The following is a 17,264-nucleotide window of genomic DNA, read 5'->3' as shown; positions in this document are numbered from 1 at the left end:
AAAATCACAGACCACACCCTGTATACTTTGTCTGTATGACTCTCTTGGATTGTAGCCATAATACAATCCAATTTTCCAGTGTTTCCTAGAAGGTAATTTCAACACATTTGCAGAAGGCAATTAAAACAACACTCTATATGACAATCTTATCACTTATACACTGCCATCCAAGGATCTGTTCATGTACTTGGTTCTGAGCCTGGAAAATTTGAAAATTTATCCCTATGGTGAATAACCAGTTAATTTCGAAGAGATTCTGCATGTGCCGATTGCACTGTTGCACTCTCCCACTTCAAGGTTATACGGAGGATTACAGTCAACAGACTGTATATATATTTCACATAAGACAGCAAGTCAGTTGGGGAGGCATGCAGGGCAGCTAATGAGGACAGATGAGGGTTCCATGGTTACTGTTGCTGTCAATATTCCACATCATCCAGTTTATTTGTATAAGAAGCAGTCTGCACATGAAACATGTAAATAATCATTTTTTTGTCCTGGATGCCTCCTCTCCCTAGGCACACGATTGTGTGCAAAAATGACCTTATGAATTGGTCTGCATATCAGCAGACATCCACTTTCCAGCTGCTGGTTAAGTCTTTGTGAAGTCTGGTTCACACTGACATTTCCTCATGAATTTGTGTATCGAAGGAAGGTTAAAAGCGAGTGTGTGCATTTAGGGCTTACATACAAACATGCGTGAACTAGCCTGCTGCCCAGCAATGAATGTTAAAAATGCCAAGTGAGTAGTAAAGTATCTTTAATTTTGTGCTTGCTGTATGTTGAAACACATTTTAATATACCACTCTGCAGGGTTTTTTTTTAATGAGATGCAACTGGGACAGAGCTTGTAAGAAATTGGGAAGTATCATTAATATGTCAAAGCAGGCTCATACTAATGGTATCTTTTAAAATACAAATAAAAATCATGATAATCCAGTTATGTAAATGCTTCCTCAACTTGAAGGGTTAGAAGAAAATTATATTTTCACTATGGTCAAGGATTCTTTCCATAATCTTTGGAGATTCCTTCCTCCAGCTAATTTGTTACGGAGGGCACAAAAGGGGGGGAAATGGAAAGGGACACATATGAGGTTTTTTTAGCCAAACCCGTTTCTTGTGCTGCAGAGGCAACAGTGGTGGCAGCTAATATCCTAGATCAGGGGTAGTCAAACTGCGGCCCTCCAGATGTCCATGGACTACAATTCCCAGGAGCCCCTGCCAGCAAATGCTGGCAGGGGCTCCTGGGAATTGTAGTCCATGGACATCTGGAGGGCCGCAGTTTGATTACCCCTGTCCTAGATTCTAACTTCTACTTTAGCTACCATTGCTGGACTGAATGCTTTCATCCAAATTTCAGCTGTTATGAAAAGCAGTAGATAAAATAACTGGTAAGCTCTCCCACTCACCAAACTTTTAATTTATAACCTTTAATCAGTTCTTGGCTGCAACTGACAGATATTTTAATCCAGGTAATGAATTTGGATCTAAATCCCATCAGAGTACAAGCAGCAATAACAAATGAATATTCAAGCCAAGCAAACCCTTTTTTGGCATCTAGATACACAATTACTACAGAGGGATTTTCTAATTTAGAATACTGAAATGTATAACAATATTTAAATGTTTTCATACCCTTGGTGATTCAGTTAGCTTTGTTCTCAGTACAGATACATTTCAGGTTGAAGGTTGAAAGATCGCTTTTTTTTTTTAGAATGGCCTACACCCAGTGGTTCTCAACCTGGGAGTCGAACGACCCTCTCACAGGGGTTGTGGCAGGGCGAGCAGTTTGGCAGGGTGGTGGTGTCGCCACTGCTACCACTCCTCCGGCAGGCACCCATGCATGTTGGGACAAGAAGCAGAACTGAACTGAGAAACCCCGGGAAAAAACCCAGTTTCTATACAATCATGAACAATGGATCTTCATGCCGTTGGTCAGTTTTGGTTTAATTTCTGTGAGAGAACACTTGCATAATTTTATGGCTGGGGGTCTCCACAACATGAGGAACTGGATTAAAGGGTTGCGGCATTAGGAAGGTTGAGAACCACTGGCCTCCACAGCAACAAAGAGCATCATTTGTCCCCAAAAGTCTGCAATAGAATTCCCTTTAATGAACCTTTTGGTCTTCTAGAACAGCGGTCCCCAACCTTTTTATGGTTGAGGACCGCCTCCGGGGGTGGGGAACAGCTGGTGGCCCGGGCACCGTGCATGCACGTTAGCGCCCCCCTGGTGGTGAAAACGGGCATGCGTGGAACTGTCGCGCACGCACATTTTCACCACCAGGGGGCGCTAACGTGCATGCGCGTTTGTGCCCCCCCCGCATGCCGGCGGCCGCGTCTGCCTCTTCCCCGCCTCTTCCAGCAAGAAGCTAGCCAGGCCGCGAGCGAAGCTGCCGCTTTGGCGGCTGCTTTGGCTGCCACTTCTCTCACGGCCTGGTGAGCTTCTCGCTGCGGGGGGGGGGCGGTAGAGGCAGGCGTGGCCGCCAGCGGCCCGTCACCGAGGCCTTCGCGGCCCGGTACCAGGCCGTGGACCGAGGATTGAGTTAAGTTTTGCCAACGAGTGCTAGCTCGGGAATCCTGCCATTTCATTAAAGCTTTTATTTGTCTTTATTTCATAACTTTGACTATTCTTTATCTGTATCATTATAATCCTTGCTTGTAGCAAAAATCCTTGCTTATAGATATGTGAAGCAGGAAGAATGCTTCACCTGCTTGTTTCCCGGGTTTTCATGAGCCCCTGGGAACTCAACCAGCAAGGTATCTGCCCTTTCCCCAGTGACAGAATGATACTCCATAGAGCCACGATCTTTGATCTACTCTTCTTACAGTCTCCTGAACACCAAGTGTTGATTTTGGCTTGGCTAAATAGGCCATGCAACCACCCATGGTCCAACAGGCTGGTATTGATAAATGCTGTTTCTGGTTCCTTTTTTGCTTTCATGTGTCCATTAAGAGCAGAAGGGAAGGGAAACCCTTCCAGGTTATCTCTGTGGATCTCTCTTATTTTTCACAAATTGTAGGAAGTTGCAAGGGTCTGGAGAAAAACAAAACCATTACAAAACAGTAATCACATGACCATGACTTTGGAGTTCTACTGAACTCTTCATCAGGCTGGATGTTCAGGGCAACAGAGGAAAAAAGGGGGTGGGAAGAAAGGAAAATAATTGTTGCATCATGGAAAAACTGCCAATACAACATGGGGCTTATGATGAAAGTGCATAAATTCTGGTATTGATGTTTCTCCCATGGACTAACGGAACTCCTTATAATTTTTGTCTATGAAGGATTGTCTTCAAATAGGACTTCAAATTGTCTTCAAATGGGACTTTGCTCATAGGGGGTTACTTGCTTACTAATCATTAGGTAATATCCAATTTTTCTTCCATGGATGCTTTACATAGTGCAAAACCTTAATTCCTGATGTGGTTTACATAAGAATCACCACATTTTTCTTTGACTCTCGGCCTAACAAGTGACATCTATGCTTTAGTGCTACTGCCTTTTAGTTTCACACTTTCTTTATCCCAGTAGCATTTGGGGTTTTGTATTCAGTACCATCTAATCAAGGAAGTCTTCTGTGTTCCATTTTATGACTACAAACTGCAGACTTGGGGATTTCCCACTATAGTCAGGGTACCCAACTCCAGGATGGGAAATTCGTGGAGATACGGGGATGAAGTTTGGGGAGGGGAGGAACCTCAGTGGGGTAATATGCCAAACAGTCCACCCTCCAAAGCAACCATTTTGTCCAGGTGAGCTGATCTCTGTACTCTGAAGATCAATTTTAGTAGTCTGGAATTAAATTAGTCTGGAATTAAATTAGCCCCACCTAGAATTTGGTAATCCTGAGTCAAACTCATAACTAGGACCGCCACGTCCCCATTTACAGTTGTTTCATGTTCATAACACTCTACAGAACAAATCACGTGGTTATGTCTTTTTCTTTTCTTTTTTGAACACCTGGTGTCAAGTTGGGCTAAAATGCTCAGCACAAGACTTTCACTCAAATATCTGGTTCATCAAGGAGTCTCCTAACATTTTATTTATTTATATAACTTGTATGCTGTCTTCCCATAGCCCCATCTGGGCTCTCCCCCAAAAGTGGCTAGCACCAATCACAAAAGCAACTTGCACATGAAAACATCACTGTAGAACTATCCATATAGGGTACCATATAAAATGGGATAAGGCATCGTCCGATGCTCATGCTGAGTGAGGCCAAGCAGATGCCTTCTGGAACAGAAACACTGACTTTTCTCAAGAGAGCTTGTGGCATCCGTGCTAGCCTCACCATCTCGAGGAGGGAGTTATTTAGTCTAGGGGCAGCAACAGGAAACAGGTCCCTCCCAGTCTTGCAGTATCTCACACAAAGGCCTCATTTATCGATCTCTGGGCACTGCTTGATTGATATGGGAGGGGGTTCTTCAGGTACTTTGGACTCAAGTTGTTGAGGTGTGAATAGAGCCCATAAGTGAACTGGATGTTTGTGTAGCTGTATAAGAACTGGTATTTTCTGTTCCTTTCACTGGGCCTAGCAAACTAAAGGAGACAGAAAGGGGCAGGGATCTGGATAAGGGATGGGTAGAAATCAGAAATAGTGCAATGTCACATCTAAGGAAAACACAGAAGGGACATAATGCCTTTCTAGGAATTGATAGAAATAATACTATGCTCATTCTCTATTCTCACCTTTCCTCAGGTAAATGACATTCCTCAGGTAAATCCCCCCTCTCCCTCTCTTCCTTTTCCTTCTTTCCCCCTTCCCCTTTTCCTTTCTGGATGACATCCTCTTTCCAGATATTTCATCCTCTTTGTTTTAATTTCAGACCAGAGTCTGGTGCCTAACTATGAAGAACTGTCCCTGGGCTGTTTGCCTGCTGCTTGTTTCTTGTTTTGGTTATATTTTGTAATATTGGGGAGGGGGTTAGTGGGGTATGTGGGATTTTATCATTGTATTGTAATGATCATATTTTTATGATGTAAGTTGCCATGCGCTGGTACACCGAGAGTGGCGACTAATAAGTCACATTATACATTTTTTAAAAGTGAAGCATTTCAAACATCTTGGAAAGTTTATGAGGGGAACTAAAAAACTCCCAAACAGTAATAGCCCTTACTGCGATATTAGTGCCGAGAGTAATGCCAGGAATTCCTACTCTAGGACGTCACGTTTGTGTATTTTGTGGCACACTCCAAGAGATAATTCATCTAGTATACACAGCAGCCTAGTTATCTTCACTGTTATCCTTTGGATTTCTCTTGCTGCCTATTTCATCCTCAAGCAAAGTGTACATTGAGATAGCCTGCTGAACAATGTGGTAGAAATATAAGAAATTAAAGTGGGAATTGGGCATAACTAAAGAGAAATTGGCATGTTTCTTTTTAAATTGATTTATGACAGGAAGGAGCAGGTTGCAGGATACAGAACAGGTAGGCTGAATTCCTTTTAAACAAACCATATTTTCACCTTCCATGATTGAAAATAAAACATCTAAGACTCTGTGCCAGCTTCCATCTTTGCTTCATGTCCTGGCAATATGGCCTCCCTGTAAGGCTAACTACCTTTTCAGACACAACTACTTTATGAATACAACCAGACAAACACATGGGCATAACTCCACCAGATATAACTAATATCAGCCAAAAGATGAGAATCAACACGGTTGAATAATAAAGTCAATGCGCAAAAGACCAATATCTTCAATATTATCTTGATTTATTTTTCAAGAAACTGTTACCAGAATAAGTTCCCAGGTACAATTCTCGTTTTCATAATCTGAATTTTCCTCAGTGGTTTCCCCTCAACAGAGGTTAATATGCTCATCGTCCCCTAAAAATGCAGTCAAGTTTCTTAAAGTATCACATAAGCGAGAGCTCTCATAGTACTGGGGTCTGGTATAATCTATTGTTGGAGGACCTGATGTTTCTACCTGGGCTTTTGCCATATTGAAAGCAGGTCTCCCTTGGGAACAAATTCATGAAAAGTGTTACAAGTGGCTTTGTGGGTGTTTCTACTGTCATCAATTTTGAGAATTGATTTTTGAAGTAGACTTCAGGTGAGGAGGAAGGTTTACAACACCCCGAAATATCGGGAATGGCTACCTCCAGCATTCCTCGCCTATGAACTTGCCAGGGATGTTAGACTGGCCATGTCAGAAACAGAGTGCTGAAGTCAATTGGTCTTTGTTGGCAAGAGAGCTCTTATATTTCCTTTCAGTCGCACGCCACCATCAAGGATGGTCTCTGACTATGTGGTTTTCAGATACTGCTTAGAGTCCTCTTTCAAAAGCATCTGAATTTGATTGTCTGTTCTTTCCCATATCAGCAGCACATCTTGAATCCACATGTGCTGGTCTATTTCCAAACTAAAGGCTGGCCCTAGGAATGTGTAAATGTGTGTGTGTTTCCTGTGTCATCTTCCTAGGCTCCCTTTGCCTTTGAGCATATCTTTAAGGATGGTGCAGTTTCACAGTTTGTGAACAGGAGTGAATACCTGTGGAATTTGAAGAGGACACAGCAAAAGAGGGCTGAAATCATCCATTGTCCAGTAAAACCCACAAAGTGGCTCAATCACATTGGTCTTTCAGAAACATCTGTCATAGCAGCATCCATCATAAGTGATGTGAGAATTATAAAGGGTGTTTTGAGGACAACCTTCTGTGCAAGTTGCATAGCATTTTATTATGCTGCCTGAGACTATTTGTACTGATGATGTAGACTAAGTGGGTTTCAGACAGATAAATCTGTTAACTATTAGTGCAGACAGTGCTCTGCTTTGGAATGTCCACTTGTTGCCCTTGCAACAAATTTGGAAAGGACTATCCTGGCATGGATATTTATTATACTGACTTATCATTCAGTTAGATGGGGTTTTTCAGCCCTAAGCAATGTCAATAAACACCCAGGAAGGTCATTTCCCGAAGACAACTTTTGGCATTTATATGACTGAATCTGAGTTGATTGAGAATCTGCCCTTTTTGTTTGGATCTGAAGATGACTAATTTCTCTTTTAAACAGAAAATCCCATCTGTTTGGGTATGGCATGATGTCTTATTTGACTGACTGTTAAACTTCCTGCAGATACAGGATGACTAGCTAATTTTGATTTAGCAGTGCTAAAGTCTGCCATTCCACACTAAAGATTTAAATGTATTAACTTCAGGATTATTTCGGCAGCGTATCATTTTGATGCCTTCTTGCTGTTGTTTTCACAACTTCCCTTGCGGGTGGTTAGAATTGCCATCTTCCCCCACCCCCAGGGGCAAAAGGCTTGTGCATCTCTATGCTACACCTATTTAAAAAAAGGTTGCAAGCAGATTGTAAAGTAATAAGGGGGGGGGGGGAAACATACTGAAAGCCACTTGTTAGTCCCACACAGCCTCATATCCGTCATCTATATGCTTACTTTAGTGGTTGGCATAGTGGTTAGGTGTACCGACTATTAATATGGCTAGCTGAGTTTGATTCCTGTTCGCCCACATGCTGGCAGCTGGGTGACCTTGGCTCGCCATAGCACTGTTCTGATTGAGCTGTGATATCAGGGCTTTCTCAGCCTCACCTACCTCACAGGATGTCCGTGATGGGGAGAGGAAAAGGAAGGCAATTGTAAGCCGCTTAGAGACTCCTGCTAGAGTAAATCGGCGTATAAGAACCAACTTTTCTTCTTCATCTTAAATTTTACATTGGGAATCCTTGATCATATTGCTCTAGCTTAGATATACCAAGTGCAGCTCTATATTTTGGTTTGCCTTGTTGCAGGAAACAGTGTTGTATCAGACAGGTAATGCCTAGACGTCACACCCCAGTGAATCCACATCTTGAATGCAAAATGTACCAGTGTGAGCAAGTGTCTTGGTATGTGCACCTTGACATTTTTACTTTATTTCCACGAGTTGTATTTTCTGTGAGACACATTGGGGGGAAAGGGTGCTTCTGGCAACAAGCGTAATATACTAAAACCACCCTGTATAACACGCTGTTTTCAATCTGGAGGGAAAAGGCCCTTTAACGATACACCCATAGATAAACGGTCATTGGCCCATTGCTCATCTGTTGTGCTTTAGGAAATAACACGCAGGCCAATCTGCCCACGGCCGGAGCCCGTCACCTGCGCCCCGCGAGCCTTGGAGGGCAGAGGGCTGCGGCGGTTCTTACGGGCGGGGGACCCGCTGCCGAAGCCGCAGGGGATTGCAGAAGACAACATGGAAGCCTTCCCGGCTGGCTCCGACCGCTCGCAAATGCTTCCTGACCCAGTTCCAAACCTCGCCGCCAGCCGCCCGTCGCAGTCGGGGCGGGCTGAGGGGGCCGAGCGAGCTTCCCAAGCGCGGCCCGCGCCGCCTTCCCGGAGCGCGTGGGGGCGGGCGTTTGGAGAGGATCCCTAGCGCGGCCGAGGGGGAGAGCGAGGCGGATTGGCAGCGGGGAAAGTGGAGGCTGGGTGGCTCCGACTCTCTGACGCCACTGAGACCAGATCAATCCAGGCGCAGCGGCGGCAGCAGCAGCAGCAGGAGCAGCAGCAGGAGCGGCAGAGCGCGCGCGCACGGCTGCTTGGCGAGGGAGGGAAGGGGCGGGGGAAGGGGCTCCGTGACCTGCCCAGCGGCTGCGGCGGCTGCCTCGTCTGCACGCCCCTCTCCTCCCCCCGCGCCCGCCAGCGACGGCCGGTAAGGACTGTGCTCTCGTCCCGGAGGGTCGTCCGCTCTGGGACCCCCGCCCGGCGCGCGCCGCTGCTCGCTCGGGATCTTTCTCGGCGGCCGGCCGGTCGGTCGGTCTCCTCCTGCGGGTGCGCGCCCTTTCCTCCGCCCGGCTGCCCGGCCTGGGGTCCCCGCGTCGCGCCCGGGAGAGTTCGGCGTTGGCGCGGGGAGAGCCGAGCCGGGCAGGACGGGAGGCTTTGTGTGCCGGGAAGGAGCGAGGTTTCTTTTCCCCATCATGATGGCGGCTGCGGGGAGCCGGCGGGAGAAGCTGCCGTGAAAAGTTTGCGGGAGGCTGCGGAGTTCTTTGTTTCTGCCGAGAGGGCAGGCGGCCTCACACGCCCGTCCGAGGGGCCTTTCTGCGCGCGCCCCCGGTCCGCGAGACAGGCCCCCGAACAAGCCCCTGTTGCCGGCGCCGGGCCCCTTTTGTGTGGCCAGCCGAGCCGAAAGAAAACTTGCCGCGGGTCTCCCCCCGCCCCGGGCAGGATATGGCCAATGCGAATTGACTTCGGGAGTGAGGGAAGGGAAGCCCTCGAGCGGCTCCTTGGAGGCCTTTCGACTTTCTTGTTTTGTTCAGGTCTCGTCCCCGTAGCTGAAGAGGCCACCCCTCCGCCCCGTTTACAGTTAAAGGACCGTCACTCCTCTTTTGAAATGTGATTTTAGGCGTGATCCGCCCGCTGACTGATAGTGACTCGGACCCCTCCCCAATAGTCGATTCTTTCGCCCTTGCTGGGAATTGGCGGGGCCCGCGAGGACGAACCCGGGACAGCAATTTATGGCTAATTGTTAATAGTTGATGAAGCCGTGTGTGGGCTGGCTTAGCAGTTCTCAGTACAGTGTATGAATATGAATGAGTGCTTTAATTTGAGGAGTGGCTTCAAACTGGAAGAAACAACTGCTCTCTTGGAGGCTTGGAGGGGAGGGAGTGGACCATAATTTTGTGAACACTTCCTATTATTCCTGCCCCCCTCCCCATTTTCACTGTAGGACCCATTGGTTGGATGATCTGTAATCTCCCGGAAAAGGGGTTTTCAGTGGGGGTTTTCATTTTCCTGATGGGGGAGGCAGGTTTACAAATCTAGGGCATGTCACTCCTGACTATTGAAGCTGAGTTCAAAAGCTGAGAAGAATTATTCTTGAATTTATGTATGTCTCAAGTGTGTACTTGAATGATACCCAGAGAAATCCAAAAATCTTTACATAACACTTGTGTCTTCAGAACCCAATTTTCCCCACTCTCCTTGCTGCTGTTTGTGTCCTTGTATCCCTATTTGTATCCCTATTTAGATTCTGGCACTTCACTGGCAGGGAAGATTCTAATTCCCAGCATCTGCTGTCCAGCTGCTGGGAAGTCACAAAACTGTGTGAAAATAGATTTTAATATTTCATGCAATTGGGACCTGAAATTTATCATTGCCTTCTTCGAGAAGCAATGCTTATAGTCTTGGATATATAGAGAGATGTCTGCTGAGGGCTGTCAGGCAGCTCTAATTAGCATGACTGTTTGGTTGAGCTTTTGGAAATTCTTACTGTTCAGAAGGCATACAAGGTCTCCCTGAGGCTTTTTTTTTTTTGTAAAGCCTTACAATACTTCCTAGCCGCCTCCCCAGATAAGATCACTTCAGTTCAAGGCCAGATTGGGTTACAAGGGTAGTGATATGTCCTTGTTTTAATTCTGACCCTTTCACCCCCTCCCCCAATATGTAATCAAATACCGTTCTCTTCTGCAGCATTCCGTTCTACTTGTGTTTTTTTTAATGTATATCCTTGAAGTTCTGATGACTCAGACTCTTCAGAGGAGTGTTTTGATAGTAGGCATAGATAATCTCGATTCCAGAGAATAATACTGATGCTGGCAAAAATCTACAGTTGAAGTTGTGCCTTTTAAATATGCTTTATTTCTCACTCTGCTTCTCTACTTCAGTTCATGTGCATTGCCACCATTCACAAGTCAAGCTTTCAATAATGCCACACCCCTCCAGATAGCATGTGTGAAGATGCTCCTCTTATCTGCCCACTTTGGATGGTGGCTAGTATTGCCCTGTGACTATATTTGAATGTTATCGTGCAGGTACTTCCAGGTGTGTCCTACCAACATTTCCTCCTTTCTAAGGTGCTCCGGAGAAATTGACAAAGGCATGAGAAAGCTTTGAGATTTTTTGTTGATGCTATTTATTTATCATATGGCATGTGTGTTCAAAGGTGGTTTGTGGTTGCCTGCCTGGGTGTCTGACCCTCCTGTTCCTTGGAGGTCTCCCATCCACCTACTATCGAAGGTCAGCCCTGCTTAGCTTCTGAGATCTGAAGAGATGGGGCTCGATGTGCCCTCCAGGAGTGGCTTATATGTATGCCTCCCTTCAAGGGAGAAATCTGAAACTTCTTTGTAGAACTGAAGAAACTGACAGGGCTTTCCACTTACATTTCTTTGCAGGCAGAACTGTTAAACCTGTAAAAGCCATCCCAAATGTGTGCAGCTCTTGAGGGAAATAGTGAATCAAAGACCGAATGCACTTTGGGCCCCAGGCATCTTTTCACCAGTGAATTAAGCCTAGGAAGATTGAAATGCAGTTACAAATTCACTTTGTTACACAGCCATAGTTAAGAGCTGAAGTGCATTTAAAACTGCATTTTGTGCCTTCCACACATGCACACCAATACCCAGCAAGGCTCAAAAGTACTTTGAGTAGCATGTGTGAAATCTGTCTCCTTCAGAGTGAAGGCATGAATCTTAAGCCATGATGACTGTTGCTAAATGAATCTCTCTCTGCACTCCTGCTTAATGTATGTAAACAGAAGGTAAGATCAGCCTAGGGAGTAAGTAAGCTTGAATTAAGCTTTGCTGGCAATGCAGTAGCCGCTTCTGTCAAGTATAAGTGGTATCTCTTGGTGTGTAATCCGGCAAGGCTAATGGAGGCACTATCTCTAGGCTTTATAAATAATGTAGGCTGTGTATAATGTGGATTCCCTGGAGGCTGCAGAGAGCATCATTACTAGCCTTTCCAACCTGCTGTAGATCTCAAATTGACTTACAGCTCTGCAATGCAAAATGATACATCAGGATGACATGAGGGGTCAGCCTGTGAGCTTGTTAGTTCAGTCATCATAATTAAATATATGATGAAAGCAAGTGTTTGAACCACTTCTCCATATTCTTCCTTTGTGGGTAGTACAGATGTGATTGGCAGGAAGTGAATCTGAAGAAGAACATTGCTTGTCCTTCCAATTAAGGATTTTTTTTTGCACTAGTACTCAAAGTTTTAAATTAATAAATGAGTGAATAGGAGTAAAGAGTGTTTACAGGCCAAAGCAGAGAAATGTGTACTATGCTGTTCAATAAATTAATGTATAAAGCAAAGTAAAACCTGAGAAATTGTGAATCTTGAAGATTACCGAGTTCGTAGTACCACTTAGCATTAGATCTTTGTACTTATAGATAAAAATTGGAGGGACACAGATATAAGTCTCTTATCAGTTGTGATGTTGAAGGGATAGCCTTGGGCAAGTCACTTACCCCACAAAGTTGCTATGTCCTTGAAATGTTGTATTTTAGTTCCTTGGAGTAAGGGTAGGGTACAGATGTAGATGGTCTTTTGATGAAAACTGTGCTGTTAGCCTTCCTAGTTAATTCACATTACAAATAGAGCAAACTTTTTGACAACTGTAGTAGCATGATATCTACAAGACCCTGCTCCATGCATGAATGTATATGGTGGCAGATTTTGAGCCTGTGGGTTTTCTGCTAAGCAAGTCAGTCTGAATTGTAGCAGTGTTAACCACTAAAAATTAGATGTATTAAGGAGTGAAAAGGGTAAGCTTGATTGGTTAAGCGATACTGGAATGTTCAGGGCTTGTAGGTTCAGTTTAATTGGGGTATGTGGCTTTCAACTTGGACTTGAAGAAAAAAGTAACCATGCTGGGTTACAAAAATGATGAGTGGTGACAAATCTTAATTTATGAAATGATGATCCTGTAAGTCTTTCTAGTAATTGCACACCCAAGCATTCTTCATGATCAGCTGCTGAGTTGGAAGGTATGAAAAGCTGTCTAATCTTCCTTTCATAAGATGCTGCTATGGACCCAGCTGTAGACTCCAAGGCATACTGTGAAACATACAATGAAAAGGTATTTTCACTAAAAGGGGTTCTAGGTCCTATAGTAGGAAACTGAATGTTACTGCTTATGATTAATAGCACTTAGAATTTTTACAATAAATTTTCTATGAAAAAGATTCAGTTGAATAAGGAGGGTAACAACCTTGAAGCATTGATTAACCAAAAGTAAGGATGTATTAAGAAAATACACAAAAACCTCAGTGCTATTTATCTAATGCAAATTTATGTAGAATCCAAATATATTCCTGTACGGGATCAAATGGTTGTGTTTACTCTATTGACTTATTCACTTAATTGACATAGTAAGATATAGCTACATTGCTATTCAAACTTGGCTCAAATTGGTGGATAAATGTATGATTGGATGTTAAGATGTAGAATCCATTTCAGGATGTATTCTGACTTTCTCAAGGCTGCTTAGCGGTTTTCTGTTTTGCTCATTTTCTGTGAAAGGGTTCCCTGTGAACGTAATGTTTCCTTTGTAATCCACTGAGTTTTAGAGCTAAACAAAACTTTTGCATAAGTTGCTGTGAATGCCTAGAATAATGTGGTTGGGATGTTATTACTATAACACCTGTGCCAGATACATGAGGCTGAGTAAATACAGTCAAGCTTGGAGGAAATAATGTTTGGCTGGCCTTATGATCTGAGGGTGGGGGACACCACTGTGAATAGTATCTCAGCTCTAAAGAACCTGCATAGGCATCCCCTGGTGTGTTGAGAAAGTTTTAACTGGTACAGATGTCTAGATTTTGTATATCCCAAAATAAATTGGAGCTCATCTCTGTGAATAGAGATAATCCTAACTATCATGTAGCAAGCATGTGCAGAAGAATGAATACTAAAGGTGTTCTTAGTGATTGCCTGACAGCTGATAGCATTGCAAGACCTCTTTTGTTTGGGTTTATGCTTCGTGCACAAGGTTAAGCATTGACTTGAATCTCCTCTAAGTTTCAGAACTGTAAACTTTTTCTTAGTGTATAAGATTATTTGAATAGCAAACTTACCATAACCTTTATACCAGATAGTACGGTAGAACTAGGGATGGTGTCAAATATGAAATGTGAAGTTCTAATTTCTTCCTTTGTACCAAATAGTATATCAACTTATTATAGAAACAGGCTTATATATTCAATATAAAAATCTGTTTTATGGAATAACTAGAGGCAAAGCATGTTGTATCTAGGAATACAACGGGCGCTAGAGCTTGGCAGTGGGAAGAGGAAGGGAGGAGTTGTCCAGTCTGTAAGGGCATGGGGTTGAATGTGTGTTGTGTGGGAGGTTATGGGGGTGTGGTGACAAATGAGGGCATGGGTGTTGAGATATGGGTGTCAAGAACCTGTGGTACAGAATGTTCATTGAGTATGGGAGAGGACTGACCTTTGGGAATTGCGGCATAGTGGTTACAGATGAGCTTTCCAGAGCCATGTCTTCAGATATGTGAAGGGGAAATCAGACTGGAGACTCATAGGGGGAAATTACATGGCAACCAATTCCTCCCAGTTCTGCATTCAACATCATTTCCTTTCTTGTCCCCCTGCCCTAATACACATGGGGTAGTTACAGTACACAGGCGTCTACCCTGCTTCTTCTGTCTCCATTTTTTTACTATTGATAAAATGTTCTGTGGCCAAATGCTTCTTTCACGGCTGCTCCTTAGAAGAAGAAGAGCTGGATTTTTGTACCCTGCTGTTTACTACCCAAAGGAGTCTCAAAGTGGTTTACAAACACCTTTTCCCTTCGTCTCCCCACAATAGCAACCTGTGAGGGATGTGGGGCTGTGAGAGGTCTGAGAGAACTGGGAATGGGCCGCAGTGACCCAGCAGGCTTCAGGTGTCTCGAAGGGCAGTTTCCTCGTAGGGCTTGAATTCCAGCCCCCTCAACCACACTAGTTGCCTTTCTCTAAATGCATTCCAACTTGTCAATATCCTTCTTGAACTGCTGCACCCAGAACTAGACACAATATTCTGAATGGGGTCCAACCAATGCAGAATAGAGTAGTAAGTTCCCATGTTCTAGATCAGTGGTAGTCGAACTGCGGCTCTGCAAATGCTGGCAGGGGCTCATGGGAATTGTAATCCATGGACATCTGGAGGGCCGCAGTTCAACTACCCCTGTTCTAGATTCTATGCTTCTAGCAATGCAACCTAATATTGCATTAGCCTTCAGCTGCCCTATCACACTGTTGGCGCATATTCAACTTATTGTCCATCAGAAGTCCCTTTTACATGTACTACGATTAAGCCAGATGTCCTCTATCTCAGTGGTTCCCAACCTTTTTATCACCAGGGACCGGTCAATGCTTGACAATTTCACGAACTGCCACCGGTCCCCGGACCGGGGGTTGGGGATCACTGCTCGTATCTTATATTTCTGCATAATATCTTAATTAATTATATTTATATATACCGCCTTTCCCTGAGGCTCAGGGCGGTTTTATTCCCCCCCCCCAATGTAATACTTTACATTTCTCCGTATTAAGATTTATTTTGTTGGCTGTGACCCAATTTTCCAATCTATCTGGATCTTCCTGACTAGTAGCATTTTTCTCTAGGGTATTAGCTACCCCAACCAATTCAGTCTGATCTGCAAATTTGATCTATGTACCCTCTATTGCCTCATCCAAATCATTAATGAAAATGTTAAGTAATACTAGCCCCAGCACATAACCCTGCGGTATACCACTGGTCACCTCCCTCCAAGATGAACCACTGACGATCAAGCTTTGGGTCTTATCAGCCAGCCAATTAAAAATTCATTAGATTGTGATGTCCATCCCTGCTTTTACTAACTTTCTCACAAGAATATAATGGGGGATCTTATCAAAGGCCTTACTAAAATCAAGATATATCACCATATTTCTTGCATCTACTAAACTAGTCACTCTATCAAAAAAAGAAATAAAGAAAATTAGACTTCTCTGAGAAATCTACGTTGACTTTTATTAAGCACCACGCTATCCTCTGTCAGGGATTCCCAACCAGATGTTTGTGAACCCCTGGGGATCCTCGGGAGACTCAGAGGGGGCTCCCAGCTGGTCCTCTTTTGCCTAAACATCCACAAGCAAGGGAACTGCCTGCTTCCACCTGGAGGGCTTGGTGGGTAGGCTGAGGGTGTAAAAATCAAGGGGGGGGAGTCATTTGTGGCATGATATGGGGGAGTCCAGGTAGTTATCTCAGCTCCTGCCCCTCTTTCCAGCCTACGTGAAGCCACGCCACCATAGTAGTAGTAAATACAAGGGGAGAGAGTGAAAGAGGGGCAAAGGATGTGGTTGGTTATGCCACTTCTAGGGGGCATGGCAGGGAGGTGTGGCCAGCTGACATCACTTCTGAGGATCCCGTAAGCCTGAAAATTTATTTCAGGGACTCCTCCAGGGTCAAAAGGTCAGAAAAGGCTGCTCTAAGTACTTACACATTGGCTGTTTAATGATCAGTTCCAAACCCCCCCTGGTCCCAATGTTAAACTGATTGGGTGGTAGATGTTAGACTTCTTTTTCCCTTTTTAAAAAATGGGGAACACATTTGCCCTGTATGAGAGAATGAGAGGAAGATGTATTTGCTGCAGTCCAGCCAAAAACTACCTTTTGTACCTGTCTTACCACTTTTGTCATACTGATAGTATGTGGAAAAACTGTGCTCTTCTATTTCAGCAAGTTTAAACTTAAATTGGAAAACTTTTTGTTGTAAAATTTGATTAACGAATAGAATATGCAAATTTCACCTTGCTCCCACTTTGTGTTCACTAAAAGGAACCCTATTTTCAAAACGCAACAAAAAACCTTCGAAGCTGAAACAAGTCTTCCTATGTCCTTTGGTCCTTGGCGTGCTATAAAGGGAAGTTAACCTACTCTGCTTTAGAGAAACCCAGCTTGTACATGCAAACAGCCAAGTACTTCACAGCGTTCCATAGACCTGGGACAAGACTATTCCCACCTAGAATATTGAGTCTAATCATTATAGATCTGTTATTTATTTTACTCTGCTCATGGAATAACTACAAAGCAAAATAAAATTTTGCTGTAGAAACAACTCTGTATAAATCTATACAAATGCTCTGTTAATTACATGGGCAAAATGCATGCAGTCTCCATGCTAATACAGCTCCAGCAGAATACAAGTCATGGCACAGCTTAATCCAGTGCCAACTTGTAAGGTGTATTGCTGTCTAACTTAATGCTCTTATAGAGTCAGACTTATGTTATCAAACAGAAGCTTCCCTCTGTAAGGAGCATGTTTCTAGTTTCTTTTCAAGGACTATGTTAGCTAGGGCTCTGTTGAACCTGGCAACATTTTGGGATAAACAATATGCTTTTGAGGAATCGAGAAGGTTCCCTAAAATGCCTTGATTCTCACTGTTATTTGGGGGACATGGTACTGTTTGCAGTCCTTGTTCTCTCAGGTTACCTCTGCCGCAGAATCCCTTCCAACCATCTATAGATTGAGCTGTGCATGCTGGCCCCTCCTTGCTA

The 17,264-nt window shown here is 44.1% G+C and overlaps 1 protein-coding gene across 5 annotated transcripts in view; it reads left to right on the top strand.

The window, feature by feature from the left end:
- The first annotated feature begins 8,493 nt into the window (after positions 1-8,493).
- The window catches only part of SMAD1 (SMAD family member 1), a 42,423-nt gene continuing 33,652 nt past the window's right edge, over positions 8,494-17,264 (top strand). For 2 of the 5 annotated variants that reach the window (XM_077300188.1, XM_077300184.1), the window contains exon 1: positions 8,494-8,657. The gene's annotated coding sequence lies outside the window, so the exon portion shown is untranslated. Of the gene's footprint in view, positions 8,658-8,739; positions 8,777-10,325; positions 10,766-17,264 lie in introns of those variants that run through there. The other 3 variants (XM_077300187.1, XM_077300186.1, XM_077300185.1) reach the window with 3 other exon arrangements.

This window comes from Paroedura picta, chromosome 10, assembly GCF_049243985.1.
Source record: "Paroedura picta isolate Pp20150507F chromosome 10, Ppicta_v3.0, whole genome shotgun sequence".
Lineage (NCBI taxonomy): Eukaryota > Metazoa > Chordata > Lepidosauria > Squamata > Gekkonidae > Paroedura > Paroedura picta.
Note: the sequence above shows the minus strand (reverse complement) of the source record. Positions and strands in the feature narration are given on the sequence as shown.